Below are 25,496 nucleotides of genomic sequence, written 5' to 3' on the forward strand. Positions count from 1 at the left end.
TCAGCCGCGGCGGCCTGACCCTCCCCCCGGGACGCGGAGTGTCCTCCGCCCGGAAGACGCAGATCGAGTCCTGAGGGACCCCGGGCCTCTCAGCCCGAGAGACGGCGGTCTGCCTGCCGGACACTGCGCCGGCGCCTCGTGCAGGCTTCTCCGGACCCCGGGGGCGCCTGCGGGCCCGTCCCCGGGAGAAGCGCGTTTCCTGCGCCGCCACAGGCCCGCCCGGCTGACCGGGCCCCTCAGAGGAAAGGGCGGGAACAGGGCGCCCCCGCCGCCCCCCCCCCCCCGCCGTGGCCCCCTCTCCAGACGCCCTGCAAACCGGGAGAAGGGCGTTCGGCCCTCTCAGCGCCTTCTCCTTCTGCAGGCGCTTCGGACTCGGGGCTCGGACACCATGAACCCCGACGGGGATCCGCAGGAGCGCCCTGAGGGAGAAGTGGGGCGAGCGGGGCGGACCCCTCAGGTGAGCTGAGGGGCCGGCGGGAGCGTGGGGACAGACCTCCGCAGACACCGGGCCCTCGGGGTGACCCTCGCTGGCTGTGCGTGTGCGGAGCGCTGGTGGGAGAAGCGGGATTCCGCGGGGCAGGGCGGGGCAGGGAAGCCGGAGAGGCCCCGAGAGCGAGCAGGGCCCCGGAACACACCCCGGAGGAACAGCCGCTCCGGACCGGAGCTCCACTGAAGGCGCAAGGACCACCGAGGCCCCGCCTGCTCCCTGCACGGAGGGGGGGTAGGGTTAGTGCATTCTCACTCGCATCACAGACTTACTTACGGGTGTGTCCACTCTCCTCTCCAGGCGGAAGAGGCTTTGGAAGGTGCTGCCCTCCACTTCTCCAGGGAGCAGTGGGCAGAGGTGGGAGACCGGGAGAAAGGCCGGTACCGGGACGTGAAGAGGAACTCGGACGCGCTCACCAGCCCAGGTAGCGCGTGCGCAGGCGCTGGGCTGGCCCCGGCTCCGGCGGCTCCATCCGCCTGCAGCTCCCTCCGGCATGGACAGGGGTCGCAGGGAGTTTGCTCCTCCACGTCAGAGCGGGGCCGGCGCTGGCGAGGGTGCGGGGCTCACGGCAACTCACTGCAGACTCTGCCATCCCATCGGAGCCAGTCCCATTGGCTTCCTGGGGCTTGTGCCTCCTCCCCGCTCTCTGCTTCAGGACAAAGGTCTTGTCTCTTTCCAGGTCTCAGGGTCCCTGGACCAGCTTTCATGGGTCACGGCAGGCGGGCCACCGAGCTCCAGGAGGGGGACCGTGAGGACTCAGATGAAGAACGGGCTCCGAGGCAGCAAGGTGAGCGGCAGGAGGGGCCAGCGCTGCCCTCCCAACTCGGACCTGATTTGGGTCGGGCTGCATCTCAGGACGTAACCAGGGAACAGGTTTGCTGGTCCAGAAAACAAGCAAGATTCACAGCAGTGTATGGTACAGTGAGGGGCTGTTCCCCTAAACTTTCACGTGTGCAACATAATCATATGTATATTGACAGATGCATTAATAAGCAGTAAATGTGTAAGAACATAAAGTGAGCAAGAAGTAACTAATTCAGAAGAGTCATTGCGCCCCATGTCCTGCATGGAGACGGACAGGGAACAGTGTTAACCATGGTGATGACCGGAGGGGGGGCAGGGGGAGGGGCCACGGTCGGGAGGTGTTGATCACCGGATCATTTCCTGATGTGGGCCGCGGTGCCGTTCTGTCCAGTATCATGAGTGTTCGGTGGGTGGGGTCGGTCCACTTTCATGGGTCTGGGGTTGAAACACAGGGGAAGTCAAGATGTGATCTTCAACTTTCCTGAGGTCAGCAGACTGTGGGTGCTGACCAGAGTCTAATGACTAAGGAAGGGCGTGGGTGGCCAGTATGTGCCCAGGGGGGAGGATACCAGAGAAAGGAGGCCGGGTGGTCCTGGTGCCCTCAGCCCAGACAAGACCAGTGTGAATGAAGAAAACAGGAAGGAGAAAGGGTTATGTTGAAGACATGGAGTTTCTGTGCAGTTACTTTTATTACATTTTTGTCAGGAGAGGCCAATTTATTCTTTAATAAATGTAATAGATGCTTTATGAACATAGGGTGAAGCATGGATGACACTTTTGTCTATTTTTTCTCTCATTCTAATGCAATTAGTACATCACCCCAATGGAACCATAGACCTTAATGAACATCAGAAAACATTTTCCAGTCATCCTGGGATTGTTCTTGAACTACTCTCATTCAGACTTCTGTGTCCCTAATAAGAATTTCCACATTTTGGAAACATTTACCCACCAAAACACTGATTTCTCATCATCTTTCAGTGAAACCCTGGGTGGCCTTCAGAAGGGAACACAGTAAACACCAGAAGGTGAGTATTTCCAAATCCTGTTGACAACAAAATTTTCCTCATGGATAGAAATGCATGTAAGAGTAGGAAAATGCAGAAAGTATCCTAGGAACTACCGTCTTCCTTTCCTGGTCTCTTCAACATACTGTCCAACATTATCATCCTTTTTTTAAGATTTTATTTATCTATTTTTAGAGAGGGGGATGGAGGGAGAAAGTGAGGGAGAGAAACATGAATAGGTTGCCTCTTACATGCCCCCAAGTGGGGGAGCTGGTCCACAGCCCAGGCATGTGCCCTGACCGGGAATGGAACTGGTGACCTTTCAGTCTAGAGGCCAATGCTCAGTCCACTGAGCCACATCAGCCAGGACTCATCATCACCTTAATGGTTAACAACTACAGCAGCAATAGTAACTACCAGTTGTTTCATTCTCACAGTGTTTCAGACTCTCACAATTCTATGTGAATAAACTCAAACATTACAACAGTCTGATGAGGTACGTACTATAATTGTCATCATTTATAATGAGGGAAGTGAGCTTTCAGAGATATAGAAATGTCTGACTATATATCTAAGATCTCAGTATCAGTGGTAGTGCAATCCAACCCATAGTTGCTTCTCTAAACCATTTACAAACTCATTACAACTTTCATGGTTTCACCCTGGCCACTGTGACTCAGTTGGGTGTCATCCTGTCCAGGGAAAGATTGTCAGTTTGATTCCTGATCAGGGCACATGCCTGGGTTGTGGGCCAGGTTTCCAATTGCCATGTGCGTGAGAGGCGAGTGATCAATGTTTCTCTCTCACATCAATGTTTCTCTCCCTCTCTTCCTCCCTTCCTCTCTCTCAAGAAAATAAACAAAATCTTTTTTAAAAATTAGAAAAATAAACTTTCATAGTTTTCTAAAGTTTACATTGTCTTATCCATATGTCATTACATCATTGATCTGATTGACGGTTTCAACCAAAGTTCTTCTCTGCTGTGCTGAAGTGAAAGATGCACGAAGACCCTCTAACTAAGGACAGTGTACACTGTGTAGGCAGTTTGTACAGTGGATTGTCCCAGGTGAAGAAGGATGTAAAATGTCCAGGATCAGAGCCTTCCACTCTAATCAAAGAAAGCATCTCTCAGCCCTGAGGAGCTTCAGGTTTGCTGATTGAGAAACAACAAATAATAAGATGACTTAAGCACTTCATATAGGTTACACACTCTTCAATAGAAACTCATCTGTCTGGAACTGATTTCAAATGCCATTGCTTGTAAGGTGAAGTAACAGCTTCTTTCTCTCAGTCTCAATGAGGCCACTCTCATCCTGTTTAGAAGCATTTGTTCAGCTTGCCTAACTCTGCGTTGTGAGCTCTTTGAGAGGCTGGACCATACCTGAGTCTTCTCAGAGGTCACAGGCCCACATCAGCGCTCCGGAGAGGGCCCTCCGAATGTTTGCTGAATGAATGATTTCACAATTACAAATTAAACTAGAAGATGATCAATGAGTGTTGAAGGTAATTTCTATGAGACTGAAATATGGAGAGAGCTGAGGGGTAAATTGATGGCAGGACTGTAATCTCACATTCATACTGTATTACACAATTCACAGAATACTTTGGTGAGCATTATTTAATTGCGCATTCACTGTAACATTGAAAATTAGCATGTTGTAGATCATGAAACTGAAGACAACAGGCTACTGATACAGCCTTATTCAAACAGATTTGGTGGGAACCAGCTAATCTAAGTACAAATATTTTTTCTAAGAAATACTGCAGATTTTATCACCATTTTATTTATTGTCTAGATATGTTTCTGCCAACTATTTCTTTTTTCTCTTCCCAACATCCTTCACTCTCAATATTATAGAGACAGTTGAAAGAAAAAAGCCATTAGGCATGAGTTCTAATCTTGTATTCATTACCCACATTGGCCCTATCCCCTCTGATATTCATACTCCCTTGGTATTTCCAAGGATCAAACTATTAAAGACATACATGTAAAATGTATCCTAAGCCTTGAAAAATTAAATATGTTATCTTTTAATATGTGACTCTTACATTGAAGCCAACATCCAGAGTGCCATTAAGCAATGAATGTAATTTGAAGGAATGTTCAGGAACAGCAAATTTGATGACTGCAAGTGACTCAGAGCATGCCCAGAAATCAATGTCCTCTCATGGAGAAGCATGTGCCTCTGAAAAGCACAATAGACAAATATCAGGTAAGAGAAAATAATTTGGAAACTTTAGTTCCTCTAAGTCCTCTAGAAGGGCTGATAAGTATGACTCCACCCCTAGGGATGTGGGGTAGAGTTTGGATGGGTGTGGATTTAAGCTGGGCTAAACTGAGACTGAAGTTAGCACTGGAGCTTTGGGCAAATCCTGTAAATTCTCTGAGCTCCCAATTGCTAATGTGTAAAGTGAAGATAAGGAAACATCACTCATATATTGTTTGAAAACATTAAATTAAATTTAAAACAATTGACACATGTAAGTTGTCCAATAAATCCATCTGTGATAACAGCAACCAGCTTTAGTGCTGTTGTGTGCCCAGGCCTTTCCTCAATGCCTAACATGCAAAGTGCACTCAATAAATATGAATGATTAAAGGTTGGCAAGTACACCTGGTGATAGGAAGATCTAGAAACTAAAATTCAATCAGTTATCTGTAGTTAGTGTGGAGTCTTACTCTTCTGAACCAATGGTGAATGGAGTAAAATACCAGAGTATGCAAAAGGATGGATAATAATTTTATGGGAGGAGATTGTGTGTTATCTGACAAAATGGGAACTAACACTCCAGACCCCACCAACCTTGCTCACCTGTCCTTCTCCAACTTAGAACTCAGGAGAAAGGAGATTGACATGAAGAGGTACAGCCTACTAGAAAGAAAGGACTGTGTGTACCAAGAGGTCAACGAGCCCCAGGATGATGACTACCTTTGTAAGTGACCCTCACTAAGAAGCATGTTATGATACAATAATTTCATCTAGTCCTTTGGTCCCCAAATCATTCCCTTCCTCTTGTGACATAGAGTACAGGATTGAGTCTCAATGATGTCAGTGCTGGACTCCCTCTGAAGCTCTTTGTGTCCAGGAACATGCACTATACCTTCCCTAACCCTTGTTGCTCTCACCTCCAGATTGTGAGAAGTGTCAGAACTTCTTCATCGACAGCTGTACCGTGCATGGGCCCCCTCCATTTGTAAAGGACACTGCAGTGGACAAGGGGCATCCCCACCGCTCAGCCCTCACCCTGCCCCCTGGGTTGAGAATCGGGCCATCGGGCATCCCTGAGGCTGGGCTTGGAGTGTGGAATGAGGCAGCTGATTTGCCAGTGGGTCTGCTCTTTGGCCCTTATGAAGGACACATCACAGAAGATGAAGAGGCAGCCAAGAGCAGATACTCCTGGCTGGTGAGAACTATTTACCTCTTCCACTGCCCTCTGCCTTCCCACACTCCTTCTGAGGCTTGAAGGGACCTCTCCTCTTACATGCTAGACATGTAGGGGACAACATGGTTAGCTCTGTACTGACTGGACTTTCCATGAACACAGAGCTCCTGTTTAAGGATCAGAAGGTAAGCAGGAGCAAAGTGGTGCAGACACAAAGGACTGGCTCCTCCCTTGTGGGGCTCCTGCTCTGACTGGACAGGTAGACTCAGATGTGTAGATGATGAGTAAGAAAAATATCATGTGGCGACAACTGGCAGTTGAATCCCCATGCAGGATGGAAGAGCTTTGATGACAGTAAGGAAAAATAATTCTTCTGACTATTACCTCCCCATGAAAACAATAAAAGGTCTTTAACTTCTTTTCTGAAACACAGATCACCAAAGGGAGAAACTACTATGAATATGTGGATGGAAAGGACAAATCCTGGGCCAACTGGATGAGGTGAGGTCAACAGGTCTCGGGGTGCCAGAGAGGACTCTCATCCCCTACACGCCCATATATCTTTTCCTCTCATCATGCCTCCCTCAGTGGTCTTCCTTAATCCTTTTTTCCTCTTTTTCTCCATACAGTGTTCTTTCATTTCAGGGGACATTTAAGAACAAAATATGGCATATGTCCTCAAAATATAAGCCTCTCTGCTAGACACAATATGAACATTAAGCACTTATTATATTCCAGTTTAGGTGAAGGAATACATTACTTAAACAGATCACACAACCCATGTCCTTATGAAGGACTTCTCACAGACAGACATAAAACAATTGCTTTTAGAAGCATTTAACCATCATTTCCAAGAAGTACACCGTGCAAGATAGCACAAACCAACGGCGGCCTGAACCTGTGAGGGCAGCAAACGATCCTGGCCTGCCTTCTAACTAGAGCTGGGCTCTGAGGCCTGCAGAGGAATGGTCATGGGCCCCTTTCCTGAGAGGGGCTCTCTTTCATCAGGGATAACAGAATGTGAATCAACTACTATTGTTCTGTTTTATTTTAACTAGGACAAAAAGACCTCCAATTTTCTATGGTAACCTTGGGCAGGCAAGTGAATGGTACCCTAAATAAAGTGTAGGGGGTTTGGAGAAAGGCCTATCAAGAGAAAATAGATGTGGGCTGAGTACTGGATAATTAGTGAACCAATTTAGAAGCAGAGCCCTAGATCAAACACCAGGTTCCGTGGTATGAGACAACTTGATTTAGAGTTTGGAGAAGCCAGTGATCACTGGATGTTATGGCCAGTCAGGGTGGAGGTTAAATCTACAACTCGGTTTTAGAAAATGGTATTAGGCAGCATTTGCACTGCAAGTAGAACTTGGAGATAGGAACTCACATGACATGCTGACAGACGCTCAGACACTGAACAGAAGGTTCCCCGAGAGCATTAGGGGCAGTGGGTAACACCAGAGCCTGAGGGTCTTAAGAATCAGTGAGGAGCTGGACATGGATGTAACAGGTAGTGGGAACTCATCACTGAGGTTTTCTTTCCCTTCCTCTGCCTCAATCCCAGGTATGTGAACTGTGCCCGGGATGATGAAGAGCAGAACCTGGTGGCCTTTCAATACCATGGGCAGATTTTCTACCGAACCTGCCGGGTCATCAGGCCGGGCTGTGAGCTGCTGGTCTGGTGCGGGGACAAGTATGGCCAGGAGCTGGGCAGCAAGTGGGGCAGCAAGTGGAAGAGAGAGCTCACGTCCAGGAGAGGTGGGCACCACTGTTCTTCAAAACAGCAAGAAAAGAGATAAATCTCTATAGAAATGTTCATGATCCAACTCTTAAGTAGAGTAAAATCAGTAAAGTTTCGAATCAGATACTTCAGAAATTCAAAATTCATTCATATACCTTTGGCTCTTAGGCAAAATTTTTATACTTTTTTATTCTAAAAATATGTCATACACAAAATATAGAATCACATATAGTGTTGAAAGGCTAAGAGGCAAAAAAGAAAAGTTTTCAAGCACTAACCAGCTCTCTCACGAAGGCATTTTTTTCTTACACTTTAATAGCTGTTTCTTAATTTTCCTCTGTACTTCTAGATAAAACATTTCTTATAGGCATTGATTATTTTTGCCCTTGCTGATGTGGCTCAGTGGATTGAATACCGGGCTGTGAGCCAAAGGGTCACCAGTTTGATGCCCAGTTGCGGCACATGCCTGGGTTTCACACCAGGTCCCCAGTAGGGGACAGATGACAGGCAACCACACATTAATGTTTCTCTCCCTCACCCTCCTCCCCTTCCCCCTTTTCTGAAAATAAATCAAATCTTTTTTAAAAAGGTTTGATTTATTTTCACAGAGAGTAGAAAGGAGGGAGAAAAAAATCCGTGTACAAGGGAAACATTAATCATTTGTCTCTGGCACACCCCCAACTGGCCCACAACCCTGGCACGTTCCCTGACTGGGAATCGAACTTGTAACCTTTCAGTTTTCAGACAATACCCAACCTGCTGAGCCGCACCATTCAGGCAGGGCACATTCATTCGTCACTTCAATGAATTGTCATGTGAGACCCCACTCTGTGCCACAGGGTCCTGGGACCTAGAAACACAGATTAACATGAGGATCAGAATCACTGCTCTTGAACTGATGGATGCAGGAGGGAAACCCAGGCCCAGGGATCAGTGTGAGGGGAGGTGCAGTGTGGCAGGTGGTCCGGAAGGGCGCCTCAGGAGATAACATTTACAAAAATACCTGCGGGCAGAGGATCCCAGGCAGAGGGAGCAGCTAGTGCAGGGAAGAGAAGAGGTGGGGCATTGAACTGGCTGAGGGTCACTCAGGTCTCCTCTCAGCATAGGGGGTAAGAACGGAGATCAGATAGGTGCTTAGCAGCCTGGAAATGCAGTGCCGGTGACCCGAGTTGAGACACTGGGGACTTTCATGAGTGAAAGTGTGTTCTCTGTTCTGATTATGCTTTGTTAATTTTTAGAAAATAAATTCCAGCGGGGAATCCCCTCAGAAATTACTTCATCTGCAAATGAGAGAGACTGGCCAGAGAGGAACAGGAGTCAGGTGTATAAGAAGTGTGGTTGGAGAAATATTTTCAAACAGGATTTCTCAGTGTATTTGAAATGGGCTAACACTGAATAAATGAAGCATAAATATTTGGTATGAGGCTTGAGGAAGGACATTTTTTAAAAAAATTATTTATTTATTTTTAGAGGGGAAGAGGGAGAAAGAGGGAAACATCCATGTGTGGTTGCCCCTCATACGCCTCCTACTGGGGACCTGGCCCACAACCCAGGCATGTGCCCTGACTAGGAATTGAACCTGCGACTCCTTGCTTAGCAGGCTGGCACTCAATCCACTGAGCCACACAAGCAAGAGCAGAAAGGACATTTTATTTTACTGTTTTGGAAAACAGAAGGAATTCCTAGTTGGGGCCTGTGGTTTTCCTCTTTCACATGACTTAGAAAATACCTATAGAAGGGAAAGGTCACTGCAGTTCCATCCACACAGGGAGTAAGATGGCCTCTGATGCTCCTCGAAAATCCCTAGTCTGGGCAATATTAGAAAAGACCCTTGATGTGGGCTTTCTGCATTTCTGAAGAAGATGCACTGCATAAAAAGGAAAATAGACAGCAAGTGGACACTGGGAGACAGAGGTTGCGTTGTCGCCACAGTGTGAATCATAGGGCCCAGGCATTCTTGTCAACATCTGCCCTGACCAAACCTTTCTCTTTCAGAGGAACCAAAGCCAGAGGTGCATCCATCTCCCACCTGCTCTCTGGCCTTCTCCAGTCAGAAATTCCTCAGCCGACATGTGAAACTCAGTCATCCCCCTCAGATTCTCCCGGGAACATCTGCAAGAAAACACCTCCAAGCAGAGGAGCCCTGTCCAGAGGATCAGAATCAGCAGCAGCAACATACTAGTACACACAGCTGGAATGATAAAGCTGAAGGTCAAGAAGTCAAAGAAAGGTCCAAACCTTTGCTTAAAAGAATCAGTCAGAGGAGAATCTTAAGACCCTTTTTCCAACCTTCCAAAGAACAAATGAAGAACTCCAGTGAGCATGAGAGAATGATGGAGGAAGAGCCCTGCAGAGGCCAGGAAGAGAGTCCAGAGGGCACAGGCAAGTTATTTGTGAAAGTAGGAATGTCAAAAATTGTAACACTCGAGCACAGAAGGTGTTGGCAAGGCTTCAGTGATGGGTCACATCTCATCACACACCAGAGGACACACTCTGGGGAGAAGCCCTATGTTTGCAGGGAGTGCGGGCGAGGCTTTACGCAAAAGTCATATCTCATCACACACCAGAGGACACACTCTGGGGAGAAGCCCTATGTTTGCAGGGAGTGTGGGCGAGGCTTTACCTGGAAGTCAGTTCTCATCACACACCAAAGGACACACTCTGGGGAGAAGCCCTATGTTTGCAGGGAGTGCGGGCGAGGCTTTACACACAAGTCAAGTCTCATCACACACCAGAGGACACACTCTGGGGAGAAGCCCTATGTTTGCAGGGAGTGCGGGCGAGGCTTTACACAGAAGTCACATCTCATCATACACCAGAGCACACACTCTGGAGAGAAGCCTTGTGTTTGCAGGGAGTGTGGGCGAGGCTTTATGTGGAAGTCAGTTCTCATTACACACCAGAGGACACACTCAGGGGAGAAGCCCTATGTTTGTAGGGAGTGTGGGCGAGGCTTTACACAAAAGTCATATCTCATCAGACACCAGAGGACACACTCAGGGGAGAAGCCCTATGTTTGCAGGGAGTGTGGGCGAGGCTTTACACGGAAGTCACATCTCATCAGACACCAGAGCACACACTCTGGGGAGAAGCCCTATGTTTGCAGGGAGTGTGGGCGAGGCTTTACACAGAAGTCACATCTCATCACACACCAGAGGACACACTCAGGGGAGAAGCCCTATGTTTGTAGGGAGTGTGGGCGAGGCTTTACATGGAAGTCATATCTCATCAGACACCAGAGGACACACTCTGGGGAGAAGCCCTATGTTTGCAGGGAGTGTGGGCGAGGCTTTACATGGAAGTCACATCTCATCAGACACCAGAGGACACACTCTGGGGAGAAGCCCTATGTTTGCAGGGAGTGTGGGCGAGGCTTTACAGACAAGTCAAGTCTCATCACACACCAGAGGATACACTCGGGAGAAGCCCTATGTTTGCAGTGAGTGCGGTCGAGGCTTTACACAGAAGTCACATCTCATCACACACCAGAGGACACACTCTGGGGAGAAGCCCTATATTTGCAGGTGAAGTGAATGAATCATTACCATTAAATTACATGTCAGTAGCCCTAAGAAGTCTATGGAACCTTACTCTCCCCAAGATTGTAAGTAGTACAGAAGTAACTGGTTAAACAAACCCTGCAGTTTCATGACAAGAGATGAGATGAACAAACAGTTCCATGAGTAATATGGGGATATCAGCACCAATCTTTTTCGTGGTTTTTTGATGTGCTTTTCTAAAGAGTTTTGTCTCCATACAAATATGAAACTCACATCCCTCATTCCCCCATCACTGAAAGCAGAGGGTTCCTTAAGAGCCACAAAGAACTCATCCTCTCAGCCACAGAAATTCAACCCCTACAAATGGGGAAGTCTTGAGACAGTCTACTTGGGTTACTACCCAGAGAGAGGAATTTGAGACAGACTCACCAGGGAAGGGAATTCCCCAGACTCCTGGGAAGGGGCCTTTTTCTCCCGATAGGCTCCCTGCCCTCCTCCCTTCACTTCTCTTGGCTCTTCTAGTTTCCTACAACCTCCGGAGCCTCAGAGGTGAACAGCAGGGAGGGATGTGTGCTTGTGCACAGACATGAGCCTGGCTTGATCTGGGCACCTGGTCTTCCTCACTCCTTCCTGCCCCTTCAGCATCAGCATTTCCTGGTGCACAGCACACAGATTCCACATCAGTCCATAGTGGGTGTGAGTCTCAGCTCTTCTCCAGCTGTGTGACCTAAGGCAAGATTCTCGTCTCTCTGCTCCATTCCTAGTCTGTACACTGGAAATGGGAACTCCAGCCTTTCAGTTTGACATTCAAAGTTCAGTCAACACAGACAGAATCTGGTGAGTGGATCACTGAGATCACAAGTCCTGCTGAACAGCCATCAGTGCCCTTGTCTTCTGGGTCTTTAGCATTGGACAAAGGAAGATAAGGACAGGGTAGGGGTCTGTCACCAAACTCAGATTTTGAGCAGAGCCCACTGCTTTCCCCACATAGACTCAACTACCCTGAGAAGGAGGTGTGAGGTGGGGGATGTGCCTTCCTCCAGATTACCACCCTCGCACTGAGCTTGTGCACCCTCAGAGCCTCCTCAACACAGGCAGGTGGTACTGAAAATACCCTGTGAAACAAGACCCTCATCTACCCCTTGCTGAGAACTGACACTGGGAGCAACATCCACCCACACTGGTGTGTTAGGTAGGATAGATGGTAAGCCAAGGCCGGGAGGATGAGGAAGACATGTGTCACCCACTAACTCAGCAGTCCTGAGCCTGGTCCAATTCTATTGCCAGATGGTCCAGCATCACCAGAAACACCATGCTAACACGTTGAAATTCTAGGTATCATTTCTACCATCTTGGAAAGAAAGGCTTTCAAACTATTCATCCCAAGGCCTAGAAGATGGGAGGGGGTCCACAGCACTCAAGGAAAGGACCCATAAAACAAAGCTGGCTAACTGTTTGCCCCTGTCCACTATCTGTTTTATGAAGGGTCCCTAATGTTTACAGAAAGAGCCCATAGATAACTTTGGGGGACTGCTTTAACTTTCACTGTCTCCTATCTCATATCTATTTTACAAGATGACCAAATGGGGTCTGAAGCCAGATAAGGATTTGGGCTACCAATCCCCACACATACCTACGTTTGAGTATTCTCATCCCCTGTGGAAGCTGACACCACTTTTACCTGTCAATCAATATGTAAGTTCTTTGCCCCCATCCCACCAACTATATAAGTCCTCAGGACAAAGGACCTGGTGCTCTTGCCACCTAAGCTCTTCCCTTTCACTCCCATCTCAGCAAGACCTGTCCTCTTCCATGAGAACGTATCACTAACAAACCCTGCTTGCACACTAATACACTTGCTGATCTGTAATCCTTCACTGCATTGGCAAGAAGGACCAAGTTTCTCCTGTGACAGGTGCACCCAGTCTGCAAATGGCATTCATGAAGCCTGCAACACAGGAGCTTCCGTAATGCACTCTCCTTGTACCTGGGTCCCAAGGGTTGAATACACCACTGACACCATCTTGAAATTAGTACCTACTATATCTTTAAACTTTTGTGAGGTCAAGCCAGATGGGATAATGGACATGCACAATGTTGTTCATTCCTGGCCACCCCTTCCCAGATATTGTCCACAATGGCCCAGGAGGACAAAATTCCAGTGGGCCCAGTGGTGGGAGTCCAGCAAGACTGAAGGTGAGAACGGGGTAAACATCTGCATCTGCATAAGCATAAGGAAGGGTGCTAGCAGCTCCCAGAGGTCACACTTTTCTTAGAATCACAGCCGAGTTCAATACAGAGAAATAGCAATTAGCAAGGATCCCATCATACCCTCTCCTGCATGAGGGAGACCTAAGCATGACCCACCCTGTTCCTGCTGGGGTGGGGTCCCCAGAGGGGGACAGCCACCACCATGACCAGGAACAATGACCTTTCTGTCTTCCCAGTGCCAGGCTTATGAAGAAGAGTGTCTACATAAACTATGTGGATTTCAATAATAAATACCCACTATTATTTCCTTTTATACTTTTTTAAAGGAAGTTGTATTTCTTGGGTTTTATTTCCCTTCCCTGTTTCTCCCCAGACCAGCACATCCCAGAAAGAGTACCATAAACTCTATATTCTGTGGCTTTCAGCATGGGCCATGGGAGAGGGTCAGAGTCCTGGTGTAATGCTTGCAGAGGGGCTGGCATTGAATATAGTGGGAAGGGGAACCCACAGACTGCCACGTGATGCTCACCATGACACCCCACCAGGACAGACCCTGGAGTTCTCCCAGAAGGCTTAGTGATTCAAGATGCGTAGAGAGGTCTGTTCCCTCTCCCTCCCCTTCAGCAGCAAAGCACATTCCTAGTATAGCTGCAAGCCTCCAAGGTACCCCCCCAAATGCACATGCCCTTGTACACTCCCTCCTTCACACAACCGAGGTGATCTGTGTTGTGAAAATGGTGTGTGGCTCTCAAAGCTAAGTCAGAAAGAGAGACTTTTGTTTCAGCCTTGCTTGTATAGTTCACACAATCCCAGACCACCTTGTGCAGGGAACTGGGTGTTTACACACACACACACACCTTGCCCACCTGGCAGTGGCTGTAAGCCACCATCCTTGTTTTGAAGTAGAGGCTCCAAGAAGTGACTGCAGCCTGATGTCGGATGGATTCCAAGGCTCTTGCCCTTGCCCAGAAGATGGTTGTTTAATGGAGAGGATGGTTCTTCTAGGTGGGTGCCTCAGGGGCTCCTCATCTGCTCTCTGGAAGAGAAAGAGAAACGTGCTCTCTCACCTTTTCCTGATGGACAGTTACGCGTCTTCTGCTGACAAATTCAGGACTCCTTCCCTGGGGCAGTGAGTTCCATTGGTCCAATGGGGAGCAGTACCGTGGAAGTAACTGCCTGGTTTCCGGCGAGCAGCTCCTACTACAGGACGCCCCAGTGATCCCACCATGTCCACAGCATCGCCTCCTTTGGGTGCAGACCACACTTTGGAGTGGCTGCTGGTGGTTCCTTTCATGTGCCCAGGATCTCTCCCAGTCCCCATTAGTGTCAAATATCAATGATTCATCCCCCTGTCCACAATTTGTCTTGGTAATACAACATATTCCTTGTGTATCAGCAGACAATTTGATGTGAAAATGTGGTCAGGCAGGGATCCCTCCTCCTTCCCCCTTCTGTGAACCCAAACATCAAAGTGATTAATGTAACCATACTGGTGGAAATGATTTTTGATGCTTCATTTGGGTTTTTTTTTAAAGATTTCATTTATTTATTTTTTTTTAGAGAGGGAAGGGAGGGAGAGAGAGAGAGAGAGAGAGAGAGAGAGAGAGAAACATCAATGTGCGGTTGCTGGGGGTCATGGCCTGCAACCCAGGCATGTACCCTAGCTGGGAATCGAACCTGGGACACTTTGGTTCCCAGCCCATGCTCAATCCACTGAGCTACGCCAGCCAGGGCCTTCATTTGGGTTTTTTGAGTACATCACCTGTCTCCTGAGTGGTATAATGGGTTCTGTCCTTGATGAACGTCTGGACTGGATGGCTATTGACTGTGCTTGTCCATCCAACGGGTGGGGAACCCCCACACAAGAAATCTCCAATGAGAAACTTCACAAACCACTTCTGACATGTTCAATCCATCACACCACCTTCTTCCACAAGCCACAAATCTTGTATTCCATTTAACTGGCCTTTTAACCCTCTTGATGTGCCACAGTGTAATGTACTGAAAATATTACTTCTATTCATCCATCTCCAATATGAAAATGACCACACACTCATTAGTTCTGATGAGTTTTTCTTAAACACATGCTGATAGGACATCTGTCATGATACAGTTTAACCAAAGGGTTTCAAATAAAGTTAAAGACTAGTGTGTGAACCAGAGTCACATGATGGCAGGGTGAAGGCGAGGTTGGTGAGGGACTGAACTGAGTGGCCAACCAACCCAGTATAAAGCAGGCTTCAACCAGCATCGAAGCACTGAAATCATATACAGTGAATTTCTTGCTTTCATATCACTTAAGCTAGAATTCACTGAAAGTGGGTGGCTAAAAAGTTCTGTTGTTTGGTATTTATGAAACATACACCTAAATAATCTCCAAAATGAATCACCATTTGAGATACAAAATAACTTTAACTGAAATATGCTTAACATACTACATACTGAAACTTCAGAAAGAAATTTTCAAGCAGAAATACATGTAAAAAACAGAAACAGAAATGTACCAGTTTTTGCCCCATATGAGGAAACTAAAATAGTAAAGGACGTCCAGACAAAAAAGAGAAAAAGAGCCCCAAGACATGTCCTTAAGGCGACATACACAAAACGGTGACACTTTTATTTTATTTATGTATTTTATTTTGTATTTTACACCATGGTAGAGAAAACTGAATAAACTTTACTTTTCTCATTGTTTAAGGAAGCTGCAAGAGACAACACAAATTACGAAAGATTTTCAGGCATGCCTGCAACTCGTCAAAGCCTGACTTTATTATACTACAAAGCCGGTTCCAAGAAACGTCACATGAAACACATTCATCGCTCCTTTTGCCCTTAACCTGCAAACCACTCATAAGGTAACTGGACAGTACTGATGTTTAGACGTTTTCTATGAATTGGTAAATACTGCTGCCATCAAAAGCCATTGATATTCTACCAAAATCAGTCACTTTTCCTGCAGACTTGAACTGAGGAATCATTCCCAAAAATGACCGCCAGATGGCAGCAGGGACTGACAGTTGGAAACACACTGGTACTATTGGCTTCACAAAAAGGCTTTTTACCGGTACAATGAACCTAAAACAGTAAAGTCAATCTAGGTGGAGCTGAGGAAATGAGCCCATAAACATCTCTGTAGAGCACGTACATAAAATGAGAGTGCTTGTATTTTACTTTACTTTCTTTGAACTCTTGGTGGAGAATTTTAAATAAATTTTACCTCCGCGTTGTTTAAGAAAGCTGCAACAAAGCAAATTACAATTCTCAAGCACACCTGGAAATTGTAGAAACCCACCTCTATCACACTACACAGCCAGATCCAGGAAATGTCACATAAAACACACTAATTGCTCTCCTGGCCGTTAATCTGGAAACCAGTGACAAGGTAAATGGACAGCCCTGACATTTACATGTTTTCAAATGCGCTTGCAAAACCTCTGCCATCAAAAGTAATTTATATTCCACTGAAATCAACCCCTTTCACTGCTGACATGTACTGAGGCATCATTCCCCAAAATTGCCACTAGATGGCAGCACAGACCGACACTTGGAACACATGGAACCACTTACTGGCTTGGCAGAGTAGTTCAGTTTTTACCACCAGGTGCCATGACAGGCACACTTTTCCTTTTCCCCAAAAAACGTGACTGAACAACGACTGGACGATGTAGTCACCACTTTGTTCCACTGCCCTCTGCCACTTTGCAGGCACCTTCACCATTCATTCCATCATCCCACAACATGGTTCTCTTTCGGAGCAGAGAACTCTTCCAGGTGCCTTCTGCAGTCTTCCAGGGAACAGAACTCTCTCTCCATTAAGAGAAATTCTGAAAGACTGAACTAAATGGCCATGCACCTTCTGCGTCTTCTGCTGACAAATTCTGAACATTTTCCCACAAGCAACTTTCAGTTGCTGTGATGGGAGAAACCTGCTGGTTTCTGCAAGGACCTCCTACTGCACAACACCCTTAGGAATCCACCACATACTAAACATCACCTCCTTTGAATGAAGACCACCCTTTGAAGGGCCTGCTGGTAGTGGTTCCTCATTCCCTCAACTCTCCCATTCCACATTATTCTAACATATCAACAGTTTGTCCCCCCTCAAAATTTGTCTTGGAAGCAGAATGTTTTCCTTAGGTTTTGGTGGAGAACGGCTTGTAGAAATTCAATCAAAAGGGGACCCCCCAGCATCCCATTTAACTTCTGTGGAACACAGCATCAAAGCGATGAACGTCACCATGCTGGTGCAAAGAATTCTTGATGCTCCATCTCGATCCTTTGAGTAGGCCACCTGTCTCCTACGTGCCATTATGTGGTCTGTCCTCAGTGAATGTCTCCCCTCCATGGCTCTCCACTGCCATAGGTCTGCCTACCCAAGCAGCAACTGCATATGAGAAATCTCCATCATGAAACTTCACAATCCACTTTGGACACATTCCATCACTCACAGCAACATCTCCACACACACCACAAACCTTTTGTTGCCCTGCAGTTGTGCTTGTACCTTTCTTGAAATGACAAAGCCAAAGGGGCTGAGAATGTTGCTTATGTTCATGCATCTTCAGTGGGGAAAAGGACCACACACACATTCACCACTTGTGATGAGATTTTTTTCTCTCCCCAAACCTCTAAGACACAGGGAGTAAGGTAAGAGGGTCGACAAGCTCTTCCTAGGAAGTCTTACTGTCTAAAGCTGAGGTGATTGTGCTGAAGCTCTCTTCCTAAACCCAGTTTTGGAAACTAAATCTCTCAGGAATAAATGAGATGACAATCCTGAGTAATTTCCCAGTCAGTCTCCCATTTCCTAACAGCCTGTTTAAAACCAACATGCCAAGTGTCAAATGTTGGCCCTCTTCATTACCGCCTCTGAAACTTCACATAAAAGTTTTATAGCAACAAGCTACATTAGTACATTGTTCCATACTTCATCGACATAATCACTCAGTTTTGAGAATAAGTTACTTCGGTTAAATTGTTAAATCTTACTTAAGTAAATGGTTACGAACATGTACTCCCCAAATTCACCTGCTATTAAATATCTGACTGTTTGCTCATGTGATGGAGAAATAATCCTTCCTCTAGCCTCAAGAATCTTTGGGCTGGTCTAATAATCCAACAGGTATAAAACAGATTAGCAAATGAAACAACCTATTTTGAGATATACATAGGCATGGGAACCTCACTCACATGAGAGAGTCAGGAACCCCACGTGCAGAACAGCATTAGACGTAGAACGGAAACGTGGGCACATACAATGTACTGAGGCTGTGATGGTGTGAGGGGCAGAAGGGCTTCAAAGTGACCTTGCAAAATGATAGGAGCAGATGCTACACAAAGGTGCTGTTCCCAATATGTCCACAAGGCGGCGACAAAAGCAACATTTTTCTGCTGGCCTCAACTCAGATGCTATTCCAGAAATGCTCACTAGATGGCGGTGTGTGTTAGAGGGTAAAAAAGGGGTCCTAACAAGCCGTTCCTGGGTCCTCTGACTGCTGGGAGAAGTACTATTTCCTAAGAGAGGATGGAGCCCCATAACATGAGCTCTGGGTCCTCACCAGAGAGCATAAGAGGTCGTGTCAAGTCAGCTCTGGGTCTTATAAGCAAGGAGAGGGGTCCCACCTGAGAGTGTAAGGGTCCTATGACCTCAGGCCTGGGCCACTTGAGTGTGGAGAGGACAGGACAAGAAACAGGAGTGTCCTGTCACTGCACGCCTGTGTCCTGTGAGGGTTGAGAAAGGCCCCTCCCTGTGAAATGCAAGTGTCCTGACCCTTCACCTTTGAGCCTGGTGACTGTGGGGAGGGGTCTGACTTGAGAGAGCAGGGGACCTGTCGCTTCAGCTGTGGGTCCTGGGAGCCTGAACACAGCCCCCCTCCGAGAGCACAGGGCTCGGCCACACCTGCCCCGTGATTGTGAGGTGTGCAGAGGCTGTGGGTCCATGACATCGGGGAACATCCCTGCCTGTGGGTGTGACAGGTCCTGTTCCAATCCCTGTGCACTGTGGGTGCGGGAACAGGGGCTTCCTGGAGAGAGCTGGAGGTCCTGTCACTTGAGCCCTGAGGCCCAGGATTGCAGGAAAAAGCCTCCCCCCACCCCAGGGAGAGGAGTCAGCACTGGGTGCTGTGAGCAGGAGGAGAGCCCTATCCGAGAGGACACCTGGTCTTCTGACAGCAGCCAGAGTCCCAAAGAGTGAGGAGGGGAGGGGTGGCCACCTCGAAACAGTCTGGAGTGCTGTTCCATCCCCTCAGGGTCTTGTGAATGTGGGGTGGGCCCCTCACTGAGAAAGTAGGGGGCCCTGCCATCTGACCTCTGGGTCCTGGGAGTGTGGGAAGGGGCCTCTCCCTGCCAGGAGTGGGGTCCTGTCACAGTGAAGAGGGCCCCGATCTGGGAAAGACAGGCGCCCTGCCTGACAGCCGAGACCCGTGGACGTGGGGAGGGCTCCCACCTGACAGAGTAGGTCAGGCATGTGTGACAGGCTCTGTCCCCTGTGCATCTGGAAAACTGTCCCACCAGGCACAAGAGCGGTCCCCGTCAGCTCGGCTCTGGGGCCCCCAAGTGTGTTCAGGGTCCCTCCCGGGGAGCGCAGGGGGTCCTGTCACATCGGCTCTGGGTGCTGTGACATGGGGGCTGGGTCACACCGGAGACAGTAGAGGGCACGACAGCTGCAGCTTTTGCTCCTGTGGCTGTAAGAAGGTGTCTGTCCTACCAGAGAATGAGGAGCCATGTTGCCTCAGCACAGGGTCTTATCGGTACGGCCAGGGGTCCCTCCTAAGAGGACAGCAAGGCCTGTGACACCAGGTCTGGGCCCTGTGCGTGAGTGGGGAGCCCACCTGGGAGAGCGGGGTCCTGTGGTCACAGCTTGCATCGTCCGAGTGCTGGGAGGGGTCTCATCAGAGAGAACAGGGGTGGTGTCACATCTGCTCCAGTTAAGGGGGTTCAGGGAGCATGGGGCGGGGTTTCCCCCAGAGAGAGCAGCGGTCCCATGACATCAGCTTGGGGCCTATGAGTATGCAAAGGGGCCCGGCTGCCAGAGTAAGGGGTCGAGTCACTTCAGCTCTGGGTTCTGTGGTTATGGACAGGGGTCCCTCTCTGGGAGAACAGGGGTCTTGTCACATTAGTTTGGGGAAAGGTCCCCCCAGTGGCAGTAGTGGGCCCTGTCACATGAGCTTTGGGCCCAACCATGATGGGCATGTGAGACCTGCTGGGGGGGGAGGGGAATGGAGTGAGGTGCCCTGAGGATCCAAAGCGTCCTCGCCAAACGGTCCGAGCAGCTGCTGAGTAAATAGGTGCCATCCCCAGGATGTGCACTAGATGGCAGCAGAGCAGAGCATTTCCAGGCAGTGGGCGTCTGAGAGCGGGCAGGTCCACTCTGCCAGCGCAGAGGGACCTGTCCCATCAGCTCTGGGTTCTCTGAGTGTGAGGAGGGGTCTCACCCGAGGGGGTAGGGAGCCCTGACACCAAATCGGATCTGGGCCCTGTGGTTGGGGGAGGGGCTCCCCCTGAGACAGCAGGGGTCCTGTCACATGGGCTCTGGGTCATGGGACTGTGTGGAGGGGTCAAGCCTGAGAGACTGGGGCTGCTGGGATGTCAGCGCCGAGTCCTGTGCGTGAGGGTGGGGGGTCCAGTCACTGCTGCTCTGAGTCCTGTGAGTACTGGGAGGGGTCTCCCCTGGGAGAGCAGGGTCCAGCCACATCGGCTCTGGGCCCACATGTGGTTGTCTCGTCTTTGGTTCTTAGGACTGACACGATTGTCTTCCTGAGTCATCAAAGACCTGATTAAAACAATGGGAAACGGAAACATGTTTCAAGGAAACATTGTATCTGTGCTTTAGGGGCAGAAAATGTTTCACACCATCTCATCTGGTGCGGCCAACACAGGGAAACTTCGTCCTTCTAACAAAGTAAAACAGAACCAAACTGCGCTTCTACATCAGCTGACCTTTCACATTTGCACCCATTTACTTAATGAAATGTGTTCCCATCACAGCCAGCTTTGCCATATAAAAAACTTTCCCTCTCTGCGTTTCCCTCCACAGATCTTCTGCCACTTTCCTTTTCACACTCCGCTGTGGTCCTGCTTTTCCTCTGTCTCACTCTAGAGCAACCAGCCTCTCTTAGGACAAAACTAATTCCCTTCCTCTTCAAAGAAACACACGCCCAGGCCTCATACCATTTTATTCAGTCACAACATATCTTGTTTTTCTTGTAAACACCGTTCTTTTCTCTGCTGCTTTTTTCTGTACCTTTAATTATTCTTAACTTTTTTTTTTTATCTTAATTTCTGCCCTGGCTGGCGTAGCTCGGTGGATTGAGCGTGGGCTGCAAACCAAAGTATCTCAGGTTCAATTCCCAGTCAGGACACATGCCTGGGTTGCAGGCCACGGCCCCCAGCAACTGCACACTGATGTTTCTCTCTCTCTCTTTCTCCCTCCCTCCCCTCTCTAAAAATGAATAAATAAAATTCTTAAAAAAGAGAGCTCTTCTTAAATCTTAATTTCTTGTTGAGGGTTAGAGTAAGAAATTGTGAATTCTCTGTTACTCAAGTATTCTTTAGATTGATATTTATAAACAAATTCAATCACTTCTACAGATATATTTATTCATAGCACAAATTTTTAATGTTTCACAAAAGTGGAACATTAGTGTAAAATGTTGTAAAAATAGTGTAATATTTTACACTATTTACCAATAGTGTAAAATATTCTTAGTTCCTCTATAATTTGCAGGAAAACACAAAAACCCTGTGTTCCATCAGCCTAACCCTCACCCAAACACTCCCTTACACCATATACACAAAAACCTGAAAATAAACCCACAGTTTTCCTCACCCAGCCGACCTCTGCTGGCCCTCTGCAGACTGATGCTCCCTCAGGCGCCCAGGTCCCAGGGGGCGCTGCCCTCATGGGGGGCTGCTTGAACCACTTAAACCATCTCAGCAAAAGGGTGCCACGGGAAGCCACAGGCACCATCTCTGGTGGCTGTCCAGGTAGGACAGACCTGTCCTGGGCGTCGGGAGAGGTCACGACCCCTACAGGTGCACAAGGGCCTCCGCGACAAGAGAGGCAGCTGGGGCCCCGGAGGGACCCTGCAGCCCGCACCCCACAGTTCAGGGGCTGCCCCCGGCCCCCTTCCAGCCGTCCTGCTTAAACCCATTACACTTGGGGAAACTCCGGCAGAAATGGAGCCGCAATGGAGCGACTCCTCCTGAAGTAGTTACACTGGGATTGGAAACTGCAGCCCCGGGAAAAGCGGCGTCTCGTCTCCACGTGGCTCACCGCTGGGAAGTAAGGACGAAGGCAGCCGGCGCTGCGGTCCCAGCTACGCGATAACGACGAGTCGCAGAACAGCACCAGCTCCGAGAACTTCCAGATGCTCCTGGCAAAAAGGATCCAAAATTGAACACCCGGAGGGAAAAGCGATGACCTTCTGACACCTTCTCCCGGACTCCTCAAGACCGTGTGGGACCCGCCCAGTTTTGTTACAATATCAACGTTGACTTGCGTCTTTAGGGAGAACTGGTCACCGTGGCTACAGCGAAAACCCTCTCCGCCAATCATGTCACTTGATCGGACCCGAATGATCCCCAAGCTCGGTCTCAGCCTTCCCCTGGCGGAGCTCACAGTGAGCACGAGACGTCCCCTGGGGCGTCGTCCGCTCGGACAGGGACCGTTCTCTCACCAGGGACGTTTCCGATGTAGGAACGCTGACCCTCCCTACTGGCACCGAACAGCCTAGGAAAGGTCCGGAGAGAAGAGCGCGCGCGTAAAGAGCCGGCTGTCCGGAGGCCGCCCGTGGCGCGCCGGGCCCTGGCTCAGGCGTCCGGAGCCTCCGCGTGGGCACGTGGGGTCCGGCGCGGAGCGATTCTGTTCAGCTCCTCGCACCGCACCGCGGGAAACGGGAGAAGCCCTTCGCTCCTTCACCACGCTCCCGCGACGCCGGTTTTCCCGTTTTTTTCTCTTTTCACAACCAGGAAAGAGAGGTTAGCTAGGCGGCCTTTACGAGCGCATCCAAGTGAAGCCTCAGCTCGCTCCACTCCGCTCTCCCTTCCTCCCCACGGGGGAGCGGGACCCCCAAACCTGCGCGAGCGCGCGACCCCGGTGCCCGGCTCCCGCCCCATCACACTCCTCCGAAACCCTCCTGGAGTCTCTCGAGGTCCCCGTCCCCAAACCTCCATCCTCCCCGTCGCACCAAACACTTGCACGGGCCTTTCCCCCTCCCGCCCCCAAGCCTCCAACGTGACCTGTCCAAACCTCCCCCAAGGCGGCCCCGGTCCACCTTCTCCGTGCCCACCGCTTCCCAGCACCGCGCACCAGAGGCCAGCCTTTCCAGACACGCGCCGCCCTTCCCTTCTCACCTAGGCTTCGCCCCCGAACCCCGACCCGCCGGGGTCGCAGCCCAGCCGGCCCCGCTGTCCCCGCTGTCCCCCACCGGGCAGAGTCCTGGGCGCTCCTCCTTCCCGAAGTCCCTGAGGTTCCCGGGGCAGACATCGCGGCGCCCCTGCGCTCTGCGTCCGGAGACCTTCGCCCCGGGGCCCCGTCCTGCGGCCGCGGGGAGGGAAGAGAGAGGACCGGCGGGCCGAGGTGGGGACGGGCTGGGTCTGAGAAGGGCTCCGGGGCCGGACCGGACCGGGCCAACAGGACCGTCAGCAGCGCAGACAGGCCGAGCCCAGCGCCGGGAAGGTGGGGGCCCGGCCGGGCGCGGAGGGCGCGGACCGAGGGCGGCCTCGCCCGGGGAAGGGAGCCTGTTCCCTCGGCAGACACGTGGGAAGCGTTCCCTGGTGTCGCACTGCGGGACGCACACTGGTGACAGGGACCCACGTGCCTTCGCGGGGCCGCTGCTCACAGAGATGAGGAAATAGATACTTTGGTTTACACGGAGGTGAGTGCTGTGGAGAGAGAGAACAGGACGCGCAGGCAGAAGCATGAGTGACCGGGAAGAGCCCCGCCTCTGAAGAAGCGGCGTGGACGCCGGGACCTGCGTGGCAGCGAAGGGCCCGGCATCCGGCCCAGACGCGGTGGAAGCGTCCAGGCTGCGCCCACACCTGCCCACGCGCAGCGGGCGGAAGGGACCAAACAACCGGGGAGACTGAGTCACGGTGGTGAAGCACCGCAGGTGTCCGAGGAGAACGGCTTTCTGGTCATTGCTCACACGTCACTCTTTAATGACTGTCCTGTGACGTCACTAACAGTAAATACTCTTGCTTTCCTGGATTCCAAAATTCACCATCTACAATCTCCCTTACTGAAAATGCAAACATTTGCCACATTGTGAGTTCCTCAGGAAACCTGGGGGCGGGGGGGGGCACCATTCACTTACGAAACACTTCTGCTTTCTACAAGACCAGGGGTCCAAGCCCAGAACTCACATAAAAATGAGTCTCCTACACACTCTCCTGGGAGGCTGGGAGTCTCTCCCTGCACCTCAGCCCCCACAGGTGTTTCCAATCAGTGCCCTGAGGCTCTCTTTCCCGGCGCTGGGACCCTGGGTTGCACAATCTGTCTCACTACCCAGTGTCGCCTGGTTCATCTGTGCGCGGATGTGGGATCTCCCGGACAGCCAGGCGCCCTGCACGCAGTGCCTGGCTTCACAGTCGCTGCCTCACGGGTCTGCCAGCCGCCTGCGCAACCAGGGTCCGCCCGCTGCGGTCTTGCTCCCGGGATGCCTTATGCACCTGGTGCCGCCGTTTTTTGTGCCGCGACCCCTCTCCGCCCGGCTGCCTGACTCCGCCCCTCCTACCGGTCTGGATGAATGTGTATATTTGAACTCCTTGGTTGTCCGACTTCCATGCAGTTCAATTTTCTGTCAGATCTGGTTGTTATCTTGTTTCTAACTTGTTGCTGACTGTATTTTGGTTGTGCGAGGAGGCACAGTGTGTCTGCCTACACCTCCATCTCGGCCGGAAGTCCTGGAGAGACCCACGGGGTCCTAGAATGAGCACAAGCCCACACACCCGGGAATCAGCACCAGAAGGGCCCAGTTAGCTTGGGGGAAGCAGGTGAAGGGACTGAAATCTGACAGAGGAGCAGGCGCCAGTTCCCTCTTGGACCCCGCCCCCACATACTGCGTCACATCCCAGGGACTGGGTTGCCCCGCCCTGGTGAACACCTAAGGCTCTGCCCCTCACAGGTCATGGGCACAAGACCAAAAAAAAAAAAAAAAAAAAAAAAAGGCCCAAACAGAAGAACACATCAAAGCTCCAGAGCAGATACAACTAAGCAACCAAGAGATAGCCAAACTATCTATCAGATGCACAGTTCAAAGCACTGGTGATCAGGATGCTCATAGAATTGGTTGATTTTGGTCACAAATTAGATGGAAAAATGAAGGCTATACTAAGTGAAGTGAAAGAAAATGCACAGGGAACCA

The 25,496-nt window shown here is 49.9% G+C and overlaps 1 pseudogene; it reads left to right on the plus strand.

The window, feature by feature from the left end:
• The first annotated feature begins 760 nt into the window (after window positions 1-760).
• Window positions 761-11,289, plus strand: LOC114508948 (annotated as a pseudogene).
• Window positions 11,290-25,496: the final 14,207 nt, after the last annotated feature.

The sequence above is a fragment of the Phyllostomus discolor genome, chromosome 11 (assembly GCF_004126475.2).
Source record: "Phyllostomus discolor isolate MPI-MPIP mPhyDis1 chromosome 11, mPhyDis1.pri.v3, whole genome shotgun sequence".
Taxonomy (NCBI): domain Eukaryota; kingdom Metazoa; phylum Chordata; class Mammalia; order Chiroptera; family Phyllostomidae; genus Phyllostomus; species Phyllostomus discolor.